This window comes from Callithrix jacchus, chromosome 9 (genome assembly GCF_049354715.1).
Source record: "Callithrix jacchus isolate 240 chromosome 9, calJac240_pri, whole genome shotgun sequence".
NCBI classification, from domain to species: domain Eukaryota; kingdom Metazoa; phylum Chordata; class Mammalia; order Primates; family Cebidae; genus Callithrix; species Callithrix jacchus.
Window position 1 is genome coordinate 19,062,251 of NC_133510.1, and position 22,484 is coordinate 19,084,734.

The window sequence follows — 22,484 nt, forward strand, 5'->3', positions numbered from 1 at the left end:
GGGATTTTGTGTTGGTGAGACTGGAGTGTAGCCGGATTTAGAGGATTTGGTTGTGTATGAATGGGATCTGCTTATCTATGGAGTGAGATTGTGACCACTGAGTGGTCAGGGAGGGATGGGGATGTTTTTCCAAGGTGCGCGTGTGCGTGTGTGTGCGAGCGCGCATGTGTGTAGCGGGAGGTGGCAAAAGGGCTGGAGTCCCATCCTTCTCTGGTGCCTGGGAGGTGTGTGTTTCTGGGGAGTCTGTCGGATGGGCATCTGTGCGCTCAGCGGGAGACAAGAGCTTGCAGGAACATAGGTGTAGCTAATGCAAAGTCTGCGCCTATGAAGGGTGTCAGAGCAGGAGGATAGGTGCAGCCTGTTGAAGACAGATGGTTTGTGCATGCCTGCACAAACACATGGAGTGGGTGTGGTGTAGGAGGGCGGCTGTGTGTGTGAGCGAAAGGTGGATGCATGTGGAAGGCTGGGTGCCTGAGGATTACCAAAGGGATGTGTGTGGGGGGCGGGGAAAGATTATCTGAGGAGCACAGGGTGTGAACTTTATGAGGGTGCAGTGGGAAATTTGGCTGGAATGGCACTGGGGCATGTGGGGGTAGAAAAGTGTGAGCTCAAATCCTCTTTATGGAAAGACAAAGCATTTGTATGGAAAGACACAGGGTAGGGATTGATGTTTGCCTCCCCTCTCCTTCCTCCCCAGAGAGGAGAGAATGGGAAGAGCCTTAGAATGAGGGATGTACATTTAAGGGGAAAAGTCCTTGTGCATTGGCACTGGGTGAGAATGAGAAGGGATGTGTGCATAAGACTGAAGTAAGTGGAGGAATACACTATTCGTGTCTAGTGTCAGGAATGCATGTCGTGTAATGTTTTGTAATGGGTTTCTTATGTAATGGGGGAAATTCACTATCACCAGTTCATACTGATAATCAATTGAAGCTAATGGAGTGCCTACTGGATGCTCAGCCCATTGCTGGGTACTGGGGCATGGCACGCTGCCCTGGAAAAATTCCTTCTCCAGGCTCAGCTAAATGCTGCAATTTTACCAGAAATAGACCTCAATGCTTGTTGAGGTTTCTTCAAGGTCTATAATTCAGTGTCTAGAGATGTTTATGGATCTTGGGGGCCAAAGGGAAGCTGTCTTGAAATGTATCTCTGGTTTTGGAAAAACGGGGACATAAAGATAGGGAAGATGTAGACTTTTGTGTGTTGGGAAGGGAGCTGGATGGTGTTGCTGGTTGTTGTAGGGGGTGTGGGCTGGGAATTTGAAGGTGCTGTACTTCAGGTCAGAGTGTAGGTCCCTTTGAGGATTGAGTTTTTGAGAGTGTGCAGGGCCTCTTTCATAGCTGGAATGAGACTTGATACATGGAGCTGGAGAATGGTAAAGTCGTGATCAGGGAAGAGATGGACTGGGAGTGTTTGTTCATCTTCGAGGTTTTCTTGGCTGAGTGTAAAGCTACCCTGAGCGTGTGTGCATGTGTGGGCATGCGCACTTTAGCCTGGACTCATGTCACTGGGAGAAAACTAGCCAGGAGGATAGGGCAGGTGGACACTCCAGCTCTTGTGAAGGGGGTACCACTATGTGTTTTTGCAGGAATTCTGTGTCTCTGAAGAAGGATAAAAATTGTCTTGGATACTCGGATGTGCATCTTCACTGAAAAAAGGTGTACGCAAAAGAAGGGCCCTAAATTTTGGGGAATGAGAGAACAGTGTAGCTGGTCCAGTTCATACCCTGAGATGACTAATGAGGCAACTGGATAGGGAGAGAGTGAAGGGTGTGCTTTCGTGATGCATAAATGTCTGCCTGTCTGGAGCATGATGGGGAACCCCATTTGATTAGGTTCTGAGCAGCAGAGGGCATATGTGTGAGAGGACTTTATTTGTCTCATGACAGTTTTGAATTCATGAAGTTACAGCTGTGCCATTTTAAGGGTCTACCTTATTTTTGAGGGGAGAACTCATCTGTGTAAGAGATAGTTCATATAGTGCTTGACTATTGGTGAGAAGATCGGGGGCAGACATTTCTGAGGGCAGGGTGGTGAAGTGGAAGACTTTGGATAGGAAATGCCTTAATTCTAGTCCAGTTCTACCACTTGGGCAAAGTGGGACTTTGGTGATGTTTTTAATCTCTTTAACTCTCTGTTTCTCTTTTTGTAAAGTGGCAATATAATGACTCAGGGAGGAGGAAAGTTCGCTTCTCTTTTCCCCATCAAAACTTGGTGTGTTTAGTTGTATAGAGTTGTACAAAGATGAAATGTAATTAAATACAGGTGCAAGCATGTATGTAGGGCATCGTGAAAATGGGATCTGGAGCTCTTTCTCTCTACAGTGCAGCTTAATCAGAAGTTAAGCCATTATGCCCATAGCATCTCTACTGCTCACTCACTGTGTAAATCAAACTTTTTAAACTGCCTCAATTTACTCATCCAGAAGCTGGAGGTACCCAAGCCTAGATTATAGATGTTGGAAATCTTTACGATCTTTGAGCTATTCAGAGGAAAGGTGGTCTAAGAATCAATGTCATTAATGATCAGAGATAGACCTTTATTTTTTAACATCAGCTATGCAGACCGGAGCACCAAAGCAAATGTAACTTGGAGAACAGCAAAAATAATAATTGCCCTTAACATATAGGCACCGTTTGAATGAAAGAGGAGCAAGCCCAGCCTGCCTGGTAAGAGGAAAGCCTGGGCTTTGGGTCTTTGAAATTATTTGTGCCCAGTGCAGTAAGTTGGATACAGCCACTTCCCCAGAGATGAAGATGGAGGCGCAGAGGGGCACGGAAACCCACTGAAACCTTCAGTTCTTCCCAGAAGTTAACACATGCCGTCAACTCCTGGCTCAGAGTCAGGCTCCCATCCTTGAGTTCAGTGGCCATAAATAGTCAGGAGCTAAGCTATTTCCAAGAGGCACTAAACCAATTCTGTTGCTTTTCTTGGCGAGATTGGGCCAATTAAGTTGATTGGAAGAGGTCACTGCTGATGGGTCTCACATTCCCCAGGCGGGACAGGCCAGCAGAGTTTAATTGCATAACATTTCCCATCTCTGCACTTCCACTCCCAGATGTATCAGATGTTCAGGCCTCTCCTCTTCACCTACATTCAGGATGCCTGATGGAGCAGGCGGCTTCTGCAGCAAACTTCTCCAGACCCTTTCCTGAGCGTTTATAGCACTCCCACCCCAACCGGAGGGAATGTAAATCTGTGCATCACCTGGAAGTGAGAGAGGGGATGGTGGGTTGACACAGAAGATCTTTAAAGCCCCTCACCCTGCCTCAAGCCTCACCAGCTGCTGTTTTACTCTTTAATGAGGCAGGCAGTTTCTGAGGTTGGGGATGTTGAACTAATGACCGTTGCTAGGGTTTAGATTTAGTTTTATTTAAAATTGAGTTTGTTGGAAAAGGACCAACTCTCCTACTGGAGAGAAGCCTAAGCCTTGCGTGGTGCTGCTGATAAGGTCTGCCGATGTACTTTGTGCATGGACAGGAGTGAGACGAGACTATGGGATGTGAGTACGTGTGTGCTGGGAGACACGTGAGCACAGGAGCTGCCCTGGGTAGGCAGGGGCATTTGTAGGGCTTATGTTATGGATGCCAGGTATCTGGATGCTTGGCTCAGATTGGATTGTCATTGGGTTGCTTCTTACAGGTGGCCCAGCTTGAGAAAAAGTTGGGGACACCTTCTTTCAGGTCATTTTTATATGGGGATGTTAAACTTTGAAGTATGAGGCCAGTGTAGATATTACTTCATTCTTGCCTGGATGGATTTCTAACAAGATTGAGGCTGGACCAAAAAAGCCTTTCAGAAGATTCATTCTATAACCTGTGAGCACACTTGTAGATGGCCCCAGAGCCTTAAAGTATGTTTTGTTGTTGCTAATAGTTTTCCATAACTCAGTCTTTTATTTTACCTAAAAATACTGAGAGGCTAGAGGTTGCACACACCTCCACATGGTCAGAATGCATTTGCTCTTCATGTCCTCATCTGTGCCATGGTCCTTCTTGAACAGGATTAATTGGGAACAACCAAGGGCTTCCTGCGGCTCTGGGCATCCTCACAGGACAAACCTCTGACTGACCATGGTTCATTGAAGCAGAACAGATTTTGGCGTGAAATTTGGTGTGGTCTGTTGTGATTGCTCACTTTTTAGTAATGTCTCCAGAGAAGACATTCGCTGAGCCTATTTTTCTTTGGGTTTGTTCAGTTAGGGATTTTTGGAAGATTTAAGTTTCTGGAACATTCAAGGCCAGAGCTGTTGGAGAAAACAGTAGACAATAATCTCAAGAGCCCAGACCAGGGTGACTTTCAGTAGCATGAGGCAGCAGGTAGCTGGCTGACTTGGAGGTATGGGACCAGGTTCAGTGACTGGGCTCTGTCACTAATTAGCTGCTATTGTGTGACCCTGGATATTCTCTCTAGGACATGACTTTGCCATCCGTAAATGAAGGGCTTGAATTAGAAGATCTCACAGTCCCATTCCAGCTCTGCCATCGTAGAATTCCACAGTAGCCACATCCTCCTACCTGATCAGTGCTAATTGCCTCACTTGTAGTGCACCCTGGCACACCCTTAATGAGCTCCTGTTTTTATCTTTGGGGAATGGCTGAGTCAAAGGCAGAAAGGCATGCGAATAATTTGCCAGAGTGTTTCACTTTGGCCAAGAATGCTCTAGACATTGGCTTAGCCTATACAGGGTGTACAGAGCTGAAAGGGGTGGGGTTTGGCTTTCTGATAGGCCTGGTGCTAATCATTCAGCTTCCACGTGAGTGTGTTTCAGTGGCAATGTCTCTGACTAAGACAAGCATCCATCTTTAAGATGATGGATGATGATAATGACAGTTAATATTTGAGTACTTACTGGGTGCCAGGCATTATTACAGATATTACGTGGCATTATCTCAATACTCAAAATAATCTCATTTGTAGATGGGGTTACTGAGGTTATGTGAGGTTAAGGGGTATGCTGATGTTCTTGGCTTTCCAGCCTGAAGCCCATGGCATCCCAAGCTCATCACCTGCCAGTCAGATTCTGTTTTCTATGTTCTGTGATGTCATCCAGATGGGAGCTGGGTCTATCACCTTCTGCAAAGTTGGTCACCCCATAGGGTAACCTGCTCCCCACCCCCAAAGCCTCCTTTTCATGTGCAAGACAAATGTTTGGGTTTTTTAGCCACCTGCTGGCAAGCATGTGTCAGATCTGTCTTAGCTTCCATTGGCCCTCCCCCTTTACTTCTTGTTCTGTCGACAAGGGAATCTGCCCTTGTAGAACATGGGTATTGATTTAAGCCACAATTGCCTCCTTGTAAACTCTATAAAATTGGAGCTGGACATCTGGTTTTGATCCACACGCCCATGAGAGGTGGTAGGTCCCAGCATTCTTGACTCCTGGAATTGCACAGAATCAAAGTGAAAAAGATACGAATGAAGAGCACGAGGTCTCTTTAGAATTTGGAAGATGGCTTTCTTCGATAGGCTAGGGAACTCACACTATTCAGACTGGGGCCAAAGTTAAGATAGACTTCATGCTGGGAAGTTGGGGGTCAGGGGTCGCTGCTAAAGACTGAGGTCCCCAGGCTGTGTTTGATACAGAGCAGAGCAACTGTAGAGACCTCCAGCCAAGGATTTGCCACTGCACGCCACTCTCTGGGCAGTACCAGAAGTAGAGAAGCCAAACAGGTTCTTGGGGTGGATGTTGTCCTCTTTGAAGGTTGAGACCAAAGGTTCATTTCTTCTTCCTCCTCTCCCAGTGATGGTGGGAGAGATTTCCCCACCGTCGCTACCACATATGCATCGTCAAGACAGTTAATGAGAGGTGACTTTGCTCTGTTCCTTACAGGTATTTGCATGGACAAATAAATGTTAAACACTGACCAAATGCCTATTAGACCATAAGTACTCACAAATTGTGTGTTTACTTTGCTTGAAATAACTTTTTGTGTGTAGGGTGACAACTTTTTTCTTTACATGGAGTATATAGCGTTTTGAAAACTGATAGCCGGCAAGGCGCGGTGGCTCACGCCTATAATCCCAGCACTTTGGGAAGCTGAGGCGGGCAGATCACCTGAGGTTGGGAGTTCGAGAACAGCCTGAGCAACATGGAGAAACCCCATCTCTACTAAAAATACAAAATTAGCTGGGCGTGGTGGCACATGCCTGTAATCCCAGATACTTGGGAGGCTGAGGCAGGAGAATCACTTGAACCTGGGAGGTGGTGGTTGTGGTGAGCCAAGATCGCACCATTGCACTCCAGCCTGGGCAACAAGAGTGAAACTCCATCTCAAAAACAAACAAACAAAACTGATAGCCAGGTTCTTGCGATTTACTTCCCTTTCCTTCTGTTTCTGGATCTAAGACCCCAGCATTTAAATATATCCTCCTTTGGCTCCAAATGATCCCTTAGGGAGTTTGTCTCAAGTTCTCAGCCTGAGATTAGCGCCATCCCATGTCTAGAGGACCTGTTCCTAATAGTTCATAAGGTACTTCCACTGGGTTCAAGAGGAAGACACAGCTCTAGAAATCACCTGCTTTCCCAACAGGTGTGTCCCATGGTGGGGAAGAAGCCCAGTCCTTCTAACACCCACCTGGCTACCTTAAATAGCTTGCCACATTCCCCTTGCAGAGAGCCCAGACTAGCTGTGTGACTTTAAGCAAATCACTTTCCCTCCATGGGCCTCCTTTCTCTTCCTGGAAAAGAGAGGAGTTGAACTCACTAGAGGGTTACAAGGACCCGACCAGTGTGATAGATCACATCTTCCATGATTCTGCTGCTACCTCGGTCTCACACTGTGGTCCATGCCTGGAATTTTCAGGTATCCCTGCTGGGCTGGAGGACTTATGTGGAGAGATGTGGAGGGGCGGAGGAGGAAATTAAGTTATGTGATGCCAGATAAGTCATTGAACATATGGATGAGTGCATGTTTATGAAGCACTGAAGAAGCAAGCTTGCCAGATTCGTGGCGGATCTTGGATTGGAAGTTGGGAGTACGGGAGAGGTTTGTGTGGGATTAAAATTGCCTGTGGGCAGCTGAATTCTATAAGCTGAATCAGAGAGATCCCAAACCATGAGCAGAGAGATCAGACTCCGCCTCTAAGTCTACCAGAGACTGACTACATTTTGGGAAGGCCCTGAACCATGTTAGGTCTCACTTTCTCATCTGTTAAGAGCTACTGGTTTTGATTATCTCTAAGGTCTTTCTTGACTCATCATTAATTAAATAGTGGGAATTGGGGGCTAGTAGAAAAATCTGGACAAACACATGGATAGAGGAGGGGATACCTCAAAAAGCCTCAATATAGAGGGCAATGTTCTGTACAAGTGATACGTCTATTTTTTGAATTGGAGATAGCATTGGAGGATATATTCTGTGCATATTGTGTTTCAAATGCTCAGCCCTCCACCATCACCAATGATATTAAAATCATCCTTCACGTATTTGCTTAACCTGGGAAGCCTCCCTGCATTTCCCCAGAGAGCCTGGGGCTCCCTTCCCAGCCTCCCGACGTTATAGCACTTAGCAGCCTGTGTTTAACTTGCATTCCTAGAATATGAACTTCGCAGAGAAAGGGATCTGTTGTTCTCATTTTTGAATAGTGACAGCCACAGGAATGTGTTGAGTGAATGAATCTTCTCTGTGACCACTTCTGACACAGCATGGCTGGTCATCGTGAGCTCAGAATGTGCAGTAACGATGCGGCGGTGCCAGAAACTGGGCTCACAGAGGTGGTGTACCTTGCCAGGGCTTCAAAACTGTGTTATCTTTATCTCCCTTTTGGCCTGTCCCAAGGCTAAGGTCATGAATGCTCAGTGCTTGCTGACCAAAAAAGGCAGTTACTACTCCCTTTTAGAGACCCTTCTTCCCCATGTCTTATCCTGCACAGTTCCTCTGCAAATTGGGGCTCTTGGTCATGGGGAATTGGATGTCATTCCATATGCAGTAGAGTAATCCCCCCTTAGACACTTGGGAAACAGCTCAGAACACACGTGTAGATTACTCATTAAGCATCCTGTTTGTGGCCATGTGCTAGATGTTGGAGAAGATGCAGAGATGAACGTGGTGATGGCGGCCTTGGGGTCTGGAAACTGGTGAAGGAGACAGACAGGTACAGTCATAGTGCTCCAGGAAGAACAAGGGAAGCAAGGATGATGGAATGCAGGGTTCCCACTTCAGGTGTTGTTTTTTAGTACGAGCCATGATAGAGACTCCTGTTGGTTCAGGAGTAAGCTGGAGGGTCCAGGAATAGTCACCACTTCCACATGACAGTGGTTTTCTTGTCCCTGAATTCCAATGGCTAGGTGATGGATGCTCAGAGACCATTGCGATGTGAGCCTTTGGTTCTTGTGGGGAAAGTCGGGGGAACATGCATGTTGTACGGGTGTTGGAGCTGGGAGGAGGTGAAGGTGTGTGTGCTTATGGGTGTACTTCTCAGAAGTATCCCTGCTCGTGGCATGGTGGGAGTGAGTCCACCTCAGTCCCCTAAGCTGTCCTTCTACCTCCTCCACAGCGTGTATTGTCTCTGTGACCACTTCTGACACAGCGACAGACTGCCATCTACTGTCCACTTCTGTCCTCGGAGTCCCTCCTGCTCAAGGAGGCATTCATTCTTTTCTCATCTGGACACCAGGAGAAACAGACGTGGAGTCCTATTTAGTAATTTATTTTAGAATTTAGAAAGAAGCCTTTAAAAAACAACACATCTGTCTGATGGTTTTCTTCTCTGTTTGCAAAGTATTGTCATAAAGGGCCACTCTGCTGCCACTGAGTCTTGCTAGCCACTGTGCTAGGTGCCGCGTGGAATACCAAGAGCTACAAAGCAAAGTCTTACCTTCAGCAACCTTGCACTCTACTTGGGAATACGGGGTACATTTGCAGAGAAGCAGACCGCGGGATGTGACAGTAGATGTTTGGTAAGAGGCATCGGGGTGGTAGGGACTACAGAGTTTTTGGGAGTTTGGAGGAAGGAGGAGCCCTTGTGGGCTGGGGGATTTGGGAAAGACAAATGTGGGTCTCCTTTTAGCAACCCCAGTGTTTGGGAAGAGGCTTTTAAGAGCTGCATGATGCTCGGAGACAGGCTGTGAACTGGAAACTCAGGAACCTGGAGGGCCTGAGGTCTACTCCAGCTTCTGTCAGTCCCGCCCTGTGACCCAGGGCCTTGGGTTCTCTATTCTCAAAGTGAGGCTGTTGGTCTTCTTGTCACATAAGGGCCCTCCCATCTCTGACTCTGGGAGTGTACCACTCTTGCATGCAGTGGGAAGTGGTTTCCTGGTTTCCCACTTGTCAAGAGCAATAGAGTCACTTGGATCCTGCGAGGGAAGGATACCTGGATTCAGGACCCTGTAATGACCCCACACACAGAAGGAGAGGGAGAATTTCCCCAGAGGAATTTTGGGTGCTGTTAAAATACAAAGTGAGGAAATGTTCCATGCAGCCTCTGCATGCTACTCCTCTCCAGAGCTTTCCTGGACTTACCTTCCAAAAATATATGTGCATGGTGCTTTGAGTCCAAGATAGCTCCCCCAAAAGAAATTGCATTAGTATTCCAGCATTGTTCATAGCTCAAATCTAAGATTCCTTCACACTGGAATTCATTTTGTGATTGTTTTTATGGAGACTTTCTTCGAGATTTGAGACTTTTTGATGACTGTGGATTAAAATGGGGGAAAATATTGTTTTCTATAACTCATTCACTCCTTGTCTCTTTTTCTCTGTCTTTCTTAGCATTTAAACCACCACCAAGGAAATCTCCAGTGTGTTTATTGCATATTCTTGTCTTTTGATGTGTGTGTGCGCATGACAGAGAGAGAGAGAAAAAGAAAGAGGGAGAGGGGAGAGAGAGAAAGCACAAGAGATAAAGATATTTTAGACTGTGGTCTATAGCAAGTCCAGGAAATCAAGTTGAATTTGGATTGGGTTACAGGTTAGAGACCTCGGCTCGTCACTGTAATCCTGACATTTCCCTTTTTCTTTTGGCTCTTGTCTGAATCAAGAATACATCTTCCCATTCCCCCGTTCTGTGTTTACATCTCCTTTTCGGGCGGCTGTATAAAGTTACTGTCTGCCTACAGCAAGTCTCCTTAGTTCTTTGGGGGACTGTTCCCCAGAGGCACAGTCAAGGATAGAGCCATTAAAGAAGGTCAGCTTTTGGACAAAGAGAAAAAAAATATGTTGGGGAATTGGAGAAAGATGCCAATTGTAGATCATGTGTTTTCCTGTGGTATGCTGATGTCTGTGACTATTAACCACAGAGAGAGAACATGAGCAGGGGCTGGGACAGAGATAAAAGGGAGATTCTCCCCAAACCAACCCATGTGGAAAGAAAGCAGGAGTCCCCAGCAATAGACATGGAGCCAAACAACCCCAGGAAATAACTAGGAAACTTCCTGGGTAATCACTGGTGAAAGTGGGAGGAGATGGGGTAAAGGTACAGGTAGAGGACGTTCCATGGGAAGAGACTGCAAGGTGAGGGAAAGCAGGGGCTTCAGGAACTGAAAGCAGGCCAGGGAGGGGATGAACAGAGAGCAGCATAGGCCAATGTGGAATGTAGGGTGGAGAGGTAGGTGGGCGGGACACAACCGGGAACTTTTTTGTCCCAGGGCCATGGGAGCTATGGAAGACACTGAGGGCGCAATTGAGCTTTTTTGTTTTTAAAAAGATCCCTCTGGGTGCAATGTGGCTCTTAATAAAGAGTTGTTTAGGCCGGGCGCGGTGGCTCAAGCCTGTAATCCCAGCACTTTGGGAGGCCAAGGCGGGTGGATCATGAGGTCGGCAGATCGAGACCATCCTGGTCAACATGGTGAAACCCTGTCTCTACTAAAAATTAAAAAAAATTAGCTGGGCACGGTGGCACGTGCCTGTAATCCCAGCTACTCAGTAGGCTGAGGCAGGAGAATTGCCTGAACCCAGGAGGCGGAGGTTGCGGTGAGCCGAGATCGCGCCATTGCACTCCAGCCTGGGTAACAAGAGTGAAACTCCGTCTCAAAAAAAAAAAAAAGAGTTGTTTAGAGTTGTGAAGAAAGAAATGGTTGATGGTTGGATTGATGGAAGAATTAATGAATGAGCAAACAAATGGTTGAGACGCAAAGGGAACCCAGCAAGCCTGATTTGATCTCTGGTTACGTTGACCAGTACTAGCTCCAGGGGCGATTATCTCAGCCTGGCAGGCCAGGGAGCAATGCATTCATTAGAGTGCCTCTGGGTGGGGACACATGGATTACAATATCTGATACCTTAGGGTAGTTGGCAGCGGGGAGGACCTCTGAAACTTTTTCCTTCTTCTGTGCATGTCCATCCTAATTTGATTTCATTCAGGATCAAAAAAGATGCCTTTTGAAATCACATCCCAGAACATTTGAAACTATGGCAGTGACTTCTGCCAGAGAGGGCTATTTGCATGGAAAACCTTTTCATAGGCTCATCATGGAATAGGACAGATGATAAAGTTTCTTGAACCTATGAAGTGGTCCCAGATTTCTAAACATCTGATCCACCCATAGATGATTCCTGTGGATTAAAGAGTGTATGTGTGAGTGTGTGTGTGTGTGTGTGTGTGTGTGTGTGTGATGTGTTTAAAGTTTCAAAGTCTCCTGAAAATTACCAAGTGCTGTCAAACTTTTTTGGTTTTTTTTTTGGTCAGTAGTAGATATCTAGAGAATTTCCTGCAATGTCACATTGTTGAGCATGTATAAGGAAAATGTGTGTGGCAGAGACTCAGACTGACACCCGGCGTGCCATCCAATTGCTTGGGAGGTGGGAATGCTCTTTGGTAAAGCCAAAGGGAGCCAAAGAGGACCTCTAGTGTCTTTGCTCTCCCATATCCTAACTATTCCAATCTCATCTTGCATTTTGAGATCCTGTAACTTTGGCTAACAGTGGTAGTTGCTCAGGATGTCATTCAGGCCAGTTACATTTGAATGTCTAGATTGAGATAGAAGCTCACGAGGCGATTGCAGTGTACAGCCGTGTTGAAAGCACTAGCTGACACTACTAACCTACTCTGCCCTCCTCCCTGCCTTTGGGCAGCTTTGCCGTGATATCTGTCCCATCACCACCTCAGTGTGCTGATGAGAACTCTTCACTTAGTTAAGGAAGTTCTACTAAGGATGTTCAACTAATTTGGGCTGAGCCCTCCTGTCCCCTGCAAATCCAGCATTTGCCTCAGAAATTGGAGGCTAGGAGGACAGGACAGGTTCTTAGCAGATTCTGAAATGCTCACCGTCTCTCATTTGCTGAAGGCGGCATTGTGGATGAATGGCAGGGAACAGTGAGGAGAAAGACCAGCAACCATAGGGCAGTAACAATGTGAAGACACCTCTTTATACGTGTCATTCTAGTTCCCCCGACAACTCTCAGAAGCAGATATTATACCAGGCAGTTATTATACCAGGCTTCCATGTGTCATCTCCTTAGTTCCCCCAACAAGTCACAGAGGCAGACATTATACCAGGCTTGAGTACACAGTTTACATAATGCATTCATAATGCAAAGTGGTTTGTAATCTCTGAATGATCAGATTTCCTACACTCGTTCTCCCCAATAATTTGCATATCAGCCAGATACCTTCCTCTAGGGTTAGCTCAGGGCTGCTGATTTCTGGTACTGATGGCTCAATGGGAAGGAAAGGACCTCTCTCCTCTCTCTGTTCTGTGGGCTTCAGCAATCTTGGGCTGGTCCTTCCAGGATGCCCAACCTGAGGACATGTTTTAACCAACAGGCCTTTATATTGAGAAAATTGTAGTTCTCTTCCTTGCCATTTCCCTGTTAGAAAGCCATGCCTCCCAGGATAGACAGGTAGTAGAGGTTCAGAGAAGGAGGCTAAAAACACAAGACCTGAAAAAGTTAAGTTTCCAACCATATATTCCCAAATCGTAAAGTGGACCATATGGAATCATTGTAATCCCTGGGTTTCTCATTTACAACTTTTGCAAAAGATATTACCGTGTATTCTGTCAGGCATGCTGGAGCCGGATGTCTAGTGCCCATTGCTGAGTGCGTGCTTCAGTCAGAGTTTTGGACCTGGGATTCTCCAGACTGTTGAGTGACCTGTGTGTGGTTTAGGAACATAATGCTTGGAATGAGCCCCGCCGGCCTGATGTGCAGACCGGATGGTAGCCTGAGAGAGCAGGCTGGGTAGTGGTACAACCATGATCTGCGGTGGTGGGCAGGGGGTGGGAACAGGCTTCTTCCGCACCAGGTACTACTAAGTGAACTGTACATCACAGAGACAAGCCCTGCTGAGAGCAGTGGAAGCAGAAAAACACAGGCCTATCTCTGTGTCTACCACATAAGTAAGTCTCTCTTGGTTATGTCTACCTGCCAGCATGGCCCCATCCCACCCCAAATATACAGCATCACCTTCAGCTGTGGCTTTTGTTTTTTGATCAAGGGACTGTAATGTTTCTAGGAGGGAGAAGAACAATGAACAGAAGCATTTATGTATGGATACTGGGCAATTTATTGTTTTTCAAAGTCTAATCTAGAACATGCTCATAAGAGAACGTGAATTGAGTAAAAAGTTGACTATAATATTAAGGACTATGAGGTACAATGACTGAAAGAGGAGTTAAGAGTGATCCTTCAATAATTCCCCTATGGGATTACGCACATTTAAGAAAAAAATGTTATTCCGGCTATTTCTGCCTTAGAGCTAAGCATCATTAGAGCAAAACAGAGAGAGAACTAACCCTTAAGCAGGAGGACCCAAGTTCACATTCCGTTTCTGTCAGTGGCCATAGGCACAACCTCTCAAAGCTTTAGTTTCTTCTTTTGTAAAGTGGGATAATAAACCCTACCTGTTTAACACAATTAGTGTGGGGTTTCAGATGAGATGATGCATAGGGTCACGCTTGGCAAGCTGTAAATTACAAATATATGTTATGGTTTCAACTGATACATTCCTATGTGAATAGCACATTGCTCTGTTTGGAAGATGGCTCTTCTCCAAGTCAGGCTGGGATAAAGTTCCCTGAGGAGAGATACTGTGGGTACCTAGTTGTTGCCAAAACATTGATTGCTTCTAGGAAGCTTGAGGAAGCACTATAAGAAATGGGAAGAAATATTACAGCCTGGCTTGAAAGAATGCCAATGTATCAGTCTACCTATTTCTAATAATGTCATCTTGGAATAAGAGACTCAGGGTAGCTTCGTGAGGGTCATGGGCATGCACTGCACCTTAAAAAGGGCGTCCGGGAATCCTGGGTTTATTTCAGTGTGAGTTGCCCACCCCTTCTGCCAACCCAGTCACCTACTTTGCCCCCAGCTGCTCTTGATGAAGTCTCTGCACACACTTCCATCTGTTTCTGTGAAACAGAGCTTCTCCTCTTGTATGGGAATAAATCTGGTTGCAAATCTAATAGATTCCCCTACCAAGATGACCCCTGCCTTTTTTGTTTACTTCATTTATGAAAATACCCTTGAAACGTCCATAGTCCCATTTTGTAGATATGGTGCTTCACGTGTTTGAGGTTATTAAATCCTCATGCTCCTTTCTGGTTGCTCTTTTCACCTCTTCTTTGGGCTTTGGCTTTTCTGTTGGTGGAATCTGCTGTTTCTCTTCATGGTGCAGGCTCCTGAGTCCTATAGTTGCTAATTCTTCTCGCCACTTTATCTTCTGTGGCAAAGTCTCTGACATGCCTCGGATGTGGCTTCGGTGTTTGGCTTTAGCTTTTTATATGGGCTCTCGCGTCTTGAATGTTTACCTTCTTTGAAGGATTTCTCTTAGCTTCTAGCCAGTGAAGGTCCCCTTCTTATTGTCAAGCCTCAACAGTTATAATTTCATTACACTGTTTTGGGAGTAGGGCTGGAAGGATTTGCTGATGGATGAGCGGTGGAGAGCGAGGGCAGGAAAGATATAACGGAAGAAGGAGCTTCCTTCCCCAGAAGGAAGCTATCCCATTGTTCTTGGATTCCTAAGGCCTACAAAAAAGAGCTGACTTACTTTACAGTTTCAGAGAGAACCGTGTGTGCTGTTACTAGGAGCACAAGAGAAAGAAAAATAGTCAGAATGTTCAGTATGCTTCATTTATCTAATGTGAACGACGAACTCTGCCCAGTGACTTAACAGGCATAAACTCTGTTTCTAAAAAAGCCACTTTTGAGTTCTTGATATGGTAAGGTATTGTGTTCTGTGCTGGAGAGGAATACAAAAATGCATGGTTCCTCACCTCCAAGAACTTATAGTACATGTAGGGAAATACGACAACCCCGCCTGGATAACACTCAAGATGGAAATGACTAGGACCATGGAATGCAGCACACAGAGGGCACTTGGACTTCTAAGACTTCTTTTTTTTTTTGAGACGGAGTTTCGCTCTTGTTACCCAGGCTCCAGTGCAATGGTGCCATCTCGGCTCACCACAACCTCCACCTCCTGGGTTCAGGCAATTCTCCTGCCTCAGCCTCCTGAGTAGCTGGGATTACAGGCAGGTGCCACCATGCCCAGCTAATTTTTTGTATTTTTAGTAGAGATGGGGTTTCACCAGGTTGACCAAGATGGTCTCGATCTTTTGACCTCGTGATCCACCCGCCTTGGCCTCCCAAAGTGCTGGGATTACTTCTGATGGGTGATTGAGGAGAGCCCTGGATCAGTGAAGCATATTTTAAGGGATGGGGACAGCACAGACAGCACAGGGGTGGAAACAAGTGTGGAGTGTCCAGGGCTTGACCAGTATCCCTGAAAGGGAGGGAGTGTACACAGAGCTTTTAAAGGAGCTCTGTCTCAGGGCAGCTTCCCTCAGCCCCTCCCAGGGCATTGAGGTTTTGGGACAAAGAGTCTGCTGCACACCCTCAAGGCTTTTCTCCTTTTTTTCTGCTTGCAGTGTGTTCTTTGAACTTTGTAGAAAATTCCCCAGGGGTCTTCTCGTCTGGTCTTCATTTAACACCGTGCTGCATCTCATGGGGTTCTACGTTCTGCAGGTTGTGGTGCTTGAGATCCAGCCTTCCCAATCGATTTCTCTGAATTTAGCATTTGGTGTGCGTTTCGCTATCTTGCTGCCATCCTAGCCCCAGCAGAGAAAGGACTTGCCTGGAGCATGGGCAGGGCTTCAGAGAACACCCTAAGCTTCCTGACTCCCGAGTTTCCAGAGCTCTGCCAAACCTGGTCTTGAGAGAGTGAGAAATGCGCTCACAAGCCATCCTCTTCGGTGTCAAGTGCAGACAAATCACTTAGCCCCTCTGAGGTCCGCCAACAGTAAGCTACTGGTTTTTGAAACCCCAGGATAATTCATCTGATTTCAACCCTGCATTTAGTCACTTAAAACATTCTCGCACATGCATTTGCTGGCTCACGTATATACAAATATACACACATCTCTCTATGTGCCCTTTCCTAGACTCTGATGATTTCTTCTCCTCCAGGAGGCAGGAATCCAAGACTTATAAAACATGACTTCTGGAAAGTTTTTTCTTCTGCTCAGCCAGGGTATCATTTTTTTTTGCCTTTCCCTGGAGAATCATTGGCCACTGGCCTAGTGGTTGGGACAAGGATCAGAGGTACCTTGCATTCTGGGGTCTATCCTTAAAGGCTGGGTGAGACTCTGCATCGGGTCTGTAGTCTGGCTCCACTCCGGTACATTAACTAATCTTTTGACTCCCAGATGGTCCAAAATGTGTGGATTTAGAGGAGCAACAGACAGTCCTTCCTCTGGGCCTCTCCAAGAACACAGTTTGATGTCTAGACACCCTTAGAGAAACACAACAGAGGAAATAATGATGGAGCAGCATGGGAACAGGTGAAACCCAGACCTCGTGGCTTGTTAAATTCCATCCTGGAGTGGAGATACCAGAAGAGCAAATATTACCTTTATTAAGTGATAGAAATGATTGGGGATTTCTCTGACTTCTTATAGGGTTGGATAAAACCCAAAGTGAAGAGAGATTTGCTTTTTGTTTTAGCCATTAGGAAACTCAAGACCCTGCTACAGTGCCGTTGGTTTAATGTTTCCCCATCACGTTGCCTCTGCAACTTCTGAATGGTCGCAGTCATTTCTTAAAATTTCCCTGCATTGTCACTCAGACAACAAGAATCGATTTCACCAGTTTCGTCTCAAAATAATGGTTGTGACTAATAATTACTGAACTGGGAACCATCTGTATGTGATGCTCAACCCTCTGTGTGTGATCTCAGGAATCGTCACAGAACTCGGTTACATAGCGATTTCATTACCTCATTTTTGCAGGCAAAGCAACTGAAACTGCCACACATTTTTTACGTCTCACTTAAGATCATCTGAGGAACTATGTTTTACTTGTTTCTCTAGCGTATGACCTGTTCTTTCTATGATAATGTAAATTCTGTGAGGACAGGGCTTTTTGTATCCTTGCTTCAGTGCTGTATCTCCAGCACCTGGACCACTACTACATGGCACCTGGTAGTTATTTAGTAAAGGTTTGTCAGATGATCAAGGAACTCACCCAAGGTTAAATGTCTAGGAAGTGGTGGCCCCAAGCTTAGGATAACTCTTCCGATTCCAAAGTTCAGGCAGTCCTAACCACTATATTGCACTACCTTCTTGTTTATTTTTAAACCGTGTTCCATCTTTTCAACCCCTCTCCAGTGCCTTACACCTTCCTGCTGTTATTTTAAGCACAGCTGCAGTGAGCTACTGTACCCTTCTTCAGGGTAGCCTCGTCCTTCTCCGCCTCCTTACCCTGGCCCTTAAATCAGCAGCTATGGTTAATATATTTAGTTCTTTTCATCTAAGCTGAAACGCAAAGCATTTGCTTCCTTAATTCAAGATTTTTGGCTTTCCCTGGATTAAGCTTAAAGCCAAAGAAATACCACAGAACTGATTCGGGCTGCCAGAAGTACCTCTTTCTGAACCTAGTCAGTAGAAAGTAGAAAGATAACAGCTAGGGCTTCGGGGGTCCTTCCAGAAGACCTTGTGACATAAGCATTGTTTCAGATTATGAAGGAAATATCTGTTCTCATACATGTTCAACATAGAGAGTTAAGAAAGTGGGAAAAGAATAAAGAGCAAAACCATGACCAGAAAAACCATCAATACCCTTTGACTTTCTTTCTGTGTGTGTGTGTGTCTGTGTGTCTTTGTTTCTGTGTCTATACACAGGTATTTCCTTTATTTTTATTTTTTAAATTTTATGTTATTTTTAGAGACAGGGTCTTACTTTGTCGTCTAAACTTGTGTGTGGTGGTGTGGCAATCATGGCTCACTGCAGCCTCCAACTCCGGTATGATTAGGACTACAGGCATGTACCACCATGCCTAGCTAGAGACGGGCTCTCACAATGTTACTCAGGGTGGTCTCAAACTCCTGGCCTGAAGCGATCCTTTCACCTCGGCCTCCCAAAGTGCTGAGATTACAGGTGTGAGCTACCATGCCCAGCTCCTTTCTATAAACAACGGGCTCACCATTTTATATAAACACTTTTTACCTGGCATTTTCCGGTCACTATTGCATTGTATGTATCTCCCCATGCCTTTAATTATTCTTGCATAAGGTGATTTTTCACTGCATTTTTATTTATTTTATTTTATTTTTTTATTTTAATTTTAATTAATTAATTAATTTTTTTTGAGATGGAGTTTCACTCTCGTTACCCAGGTTGGAGTGCAATGGCGTGATCTCGGCTCACCGCAACCTCTGCCTCCTGGGTTCAGGCAATTCTCCTGCCTCAGCCTCCCGAGTAGCTGGGATTACAGGCACGCGCCACCATGCCCAGCTAATTTTTGTATTTTTAGCAGAGACAGGGTTTCACCATGTTGACCAGGATGGTCTCGATCTCTTGACCTTGTGATCCACCCGCCTCGGCCTCCCAAAGTGCTGGGATTACAGGCGTGAGCCACCGCGCCCGGCTAATATTCCATCATGTACCACACTCTTTCACCATTTTGCTTCTGTGACACATTTTCATTCTGGTCGCACTTTTTATACTACAGTTACCATCTTTTTACATACATTTGAAGACACATATCTCTGGTTATTCTCTCAGAGTGGATTTCCAAAAGTTACCTTTCGAAGCTTGAAGATGATAACATTTTAAAGAAAAGTGGTTATTCTTGAAAGCGCTGACAGCTGTGAGTGGGGAGCCGGGGCTGCTGGTCACCACACGATAGCAGAAAAGCTCGCTGGCCAGCGTCATGTACCCACACATCCCCCCACCTGGGGCAGCCCTGGGAAGAGCACCAAGGATTAGGAGAAAGACTGTCACCTCCCTTAGCTACATTAGCCGATCCTCTAAGCATACGTGTTTTCTTGTTCTAATTTTCAGATTGTCTTCTCCTATCTTCTCTCCTCACTCCCCACCCTGGCCTTATAGCTAAGTGCACATCTCACATGGAGCAGAGGAAAAGAACCTTGGGGTAGGAGCGAGGCTGACTTGGCTTCGAATCCCAGCTCTATCACTTACTGGCCAGGCGGCCAAATAAGATCCTGTATATATCTGTCATCCTCAAGTGTCTCATCTGTAAAATGGGGATAATAGTGTAACTACCTTTAGGGATTGTATGAGGATTATATAACTGAACACATGTAGAATGCTTAAAGCAAAGCCTGGCATATATGAAGCATTTAATATATGGTGTATTAAATTAACTTTGAACAGAATAAATTAATAGCAATGATGAACATTTTCGATATCTATTTTCCTATTGTTTTGACTCCCAAAGCCTGTTACAAGCATATTTAGCACTGTGGTGTATGTGTGACCTCCTGCAAAGACGTTTTTTTCCAGTCCCCGCTACCAGCTCTCTCTTCCCCTTCAGTGTTTCCTATCCTCCTGCCTCCCCTTCCCTGAGAACACTGCTGTTTTACAGACTGTAGGCTTTCCTCTGGTTTCCAGATCTGCCCACATGTGCACGCTTCTCTTTCCCATCCCTCTTGGACTCTCTCTCCTTATCAGTTTATTTGTTCCACTTGGGAAGAACTGGAACCTGGTCAGCTTTTCCAGTTGGCTTTATCTATGCACTGCATTGTAAAACTCTTCTCTCTGTTGCATAGAAATCTCTTTGATCCATGTTTACCCGTATTCTCTCTCCCAATAGATGTTTTGGGTAGCGAGAGGATTTTCTTCCCCCACTTGCCTAGTCTCATGCCCCTTCACACTTCCCCTTGTTCAGGATCTTTTCCCCAGCTGACCACAGACAGGGGCCATCTGTCGTGAAGGTCTCCCTGGCCCGGAAGACTAGGAGTGGCCCAGCAACCAAGACCTTCTGAATGGCTTGTTGAGGGGGAGGAGGGAGGAAGATGTTGGGAAACTGCGTAGGGTACAGTTTGAGTTTCCTAGACAGATTCCAGGAGCTCTTTTGATCCAGGGCCTACATGATTTGGCTTGTGCTCTGTGGCACGTTAACCAAAAAAACGCAACCATTCATTGACTCTCGTAGACAACAGAGTGAGGCCCTTGGGCATGGCAGGTAGCCTAAGACTACCCTTGAGAGTTGGGAAGTGTGTGAGTCTCCTGGAGCTGCCATGACAAAGCACCACAAACTGGGTGACTTAGCACAACAGAATGCATTGTCTCACAGTTCTGGAGGCCAGAAGTCCAAGATCAAGGTTGTGGTCAGGGCCATGTTTCATCTGAAGGCCCTGGGAAGCAGCTGCCCCATGCCTTCTCCTAGCCTCTGGTAATCTCTGGCATTTCTTGGCTGACAGATGCAGCTGTCAGATTCCGTGTCTTCATATGGCTTTCTCCTTCGTCTCACACCATCTTCCCTCGGTGCGTGTCTGTATTCAGATGTCCCTTTTTAGGAGGACGTCAGCCCTATTGCATTAAGGTTCACCCTAATGATCTCACTTTAATTTGATCACCTCTGTAAATACCTTATTTCCAAATAAGGTCCTGTTCTGAAGTACTAGCGCATTAGGACTCCAGCATATCTTGGTGGTAGACACAATTCAACCCATAATGGGAGGGAAAGATGTTGCGGACCTGTAACTCCTCCACACACCCACAGAGTACAGGGTGAGCTGTGTGCTAACACACAGTCAGTTCTCTTTGAGCTGAGGAGGCCTGGGACAGGGCCCCAGTGTGGGGTCTCTGTCCATGCCAGCAACAATAAAGGAGGAAAGCATCTCATTTTCCTTGGCTCACTTCAGCTTTTGATGTTTTTAGCACAATGCCTGCCTTGCTCTTCCAACAATTTGGGAGTCTCTGGGAGCAGTGCAGGAAAAGCAAGGATGACAGCCAGTAGGGAAAAGGGGGAGTAGACAGAGGATGTTGGAAAGCAGAGGGCCTGGGAGGGCAGAGAGGCCCGGAAGGTACAGCGAGCAGAGCGGCGCATTGGTGGGGAGGTGCAGAAGGCTGCTTGGAAGCCCGGGGTGCTTGTCCTGGCCCTGCCATAAGGCTGCATCCCTGCGGCCTAGGCACTTCACATCTCCAGCCTCAGTTTCTCTGTAGGTGAGACTGGGCGGTGGATGGGTGCTCTCTAGGATCCCTTCCTGCCAGAACAGCATTCTCAGTTGGAGCCTAATGTGTGGAGCAAATGGGAGCACTGGACTCCAACCTCCTGCAGCAAGCACAGTCCCTCTTCGTGGAAACATCTTCCAGTGCGGCTGCCCTGCCCACAGCGTCATACGGCCTGCATCTGGTGCCTGCCTGCGCTCCTGAAACAGCCTCCACTACTCCCCTCCCAGCTCCTGTCTCTGCACATGCAAGCGTGCTACTCCTTTTCATGATCCCGTTATTATTCTTTGATGGCATACATCTGTCTTCTATCATTGTCAGCTCTGGGAGGCTTATGCCAAGCTTCTTGAGCACAGCCCACGACTGCCTGGGTTAGGTGCTGTGAGCTGGCCAGGAGGCGGTGGGACGATGCATGCAAGTCAGGGCTGGGGGCAGAAGTGCCTGGGCCTGGTCTCCTCTTGGAATCCTGGAGTCCTGTCCTAACAGAGCCCACAACCCCCATCCATTTGGCCTCAATAGCCCCCCAACACACATACAGCAGCTGTGACAAAAGGGGCCACAAGTCCTGTTCATGGCCTCCAGGAGAGCCCACATGCACCCTCAGCAGTGAGAGGTCAATGTCTATTCCCTGTTCAGATGGGTGCTAGGGACAAGGAGGTGTGGCTCAGAGAAGTTCATGTCTTGCTCAGGGCACACAGCAGCTGGCCGGGAACACGCTGCTTACTCCAGGATGCTGCCTTGCAAGGAGCAGGCTTTGTCCTTCTTTTGGCTCAAGTGTCTTTCATGGATGGTGAGGGAGACGCAGGGAGAAGTGTCAGGAGTGAGGGGCAATGGTTAGACTTAGGCAGTCCACAGAGTCTGAGAAAGCAGAACATTCTCTGGCGGGCTGGGGGTCATGATTGCCCACCCCAGCCCAGATAAACCTCACAGCTGTGTGGGACACTGAAGAAAAAAGAGAGCATGTTTGGGGCAGGAGAGGCCAGGGTTCACTTATCCTGCAAGCGTACCAGGACCTCCAGTCAATGGGGGGCTGTCAGTCCTCAGCTGGGGTTGAGCTTTCCTTAGCAGGGAAACAGGATGGAATGGTTCTTAGTGGTACAGGATGCACTGCTAACTTTAAATGCCAGTGATATCA

At 46.6% G+C, this 22,484-nt stretch overlaps 1 protein-coding gene across 3 annotated transcripts in view; it reads left to right on the plus strand.

The window, feature by feature from the left end:
* The window catches only part of NTF3 (neurotrophin 3), a 67,740-nt gene that overhangs the window by 5,776 nt on the left and 39,480 nt on the right, over positions 1–22,484 (plus strand). The window lies entirely within an intron of this gene.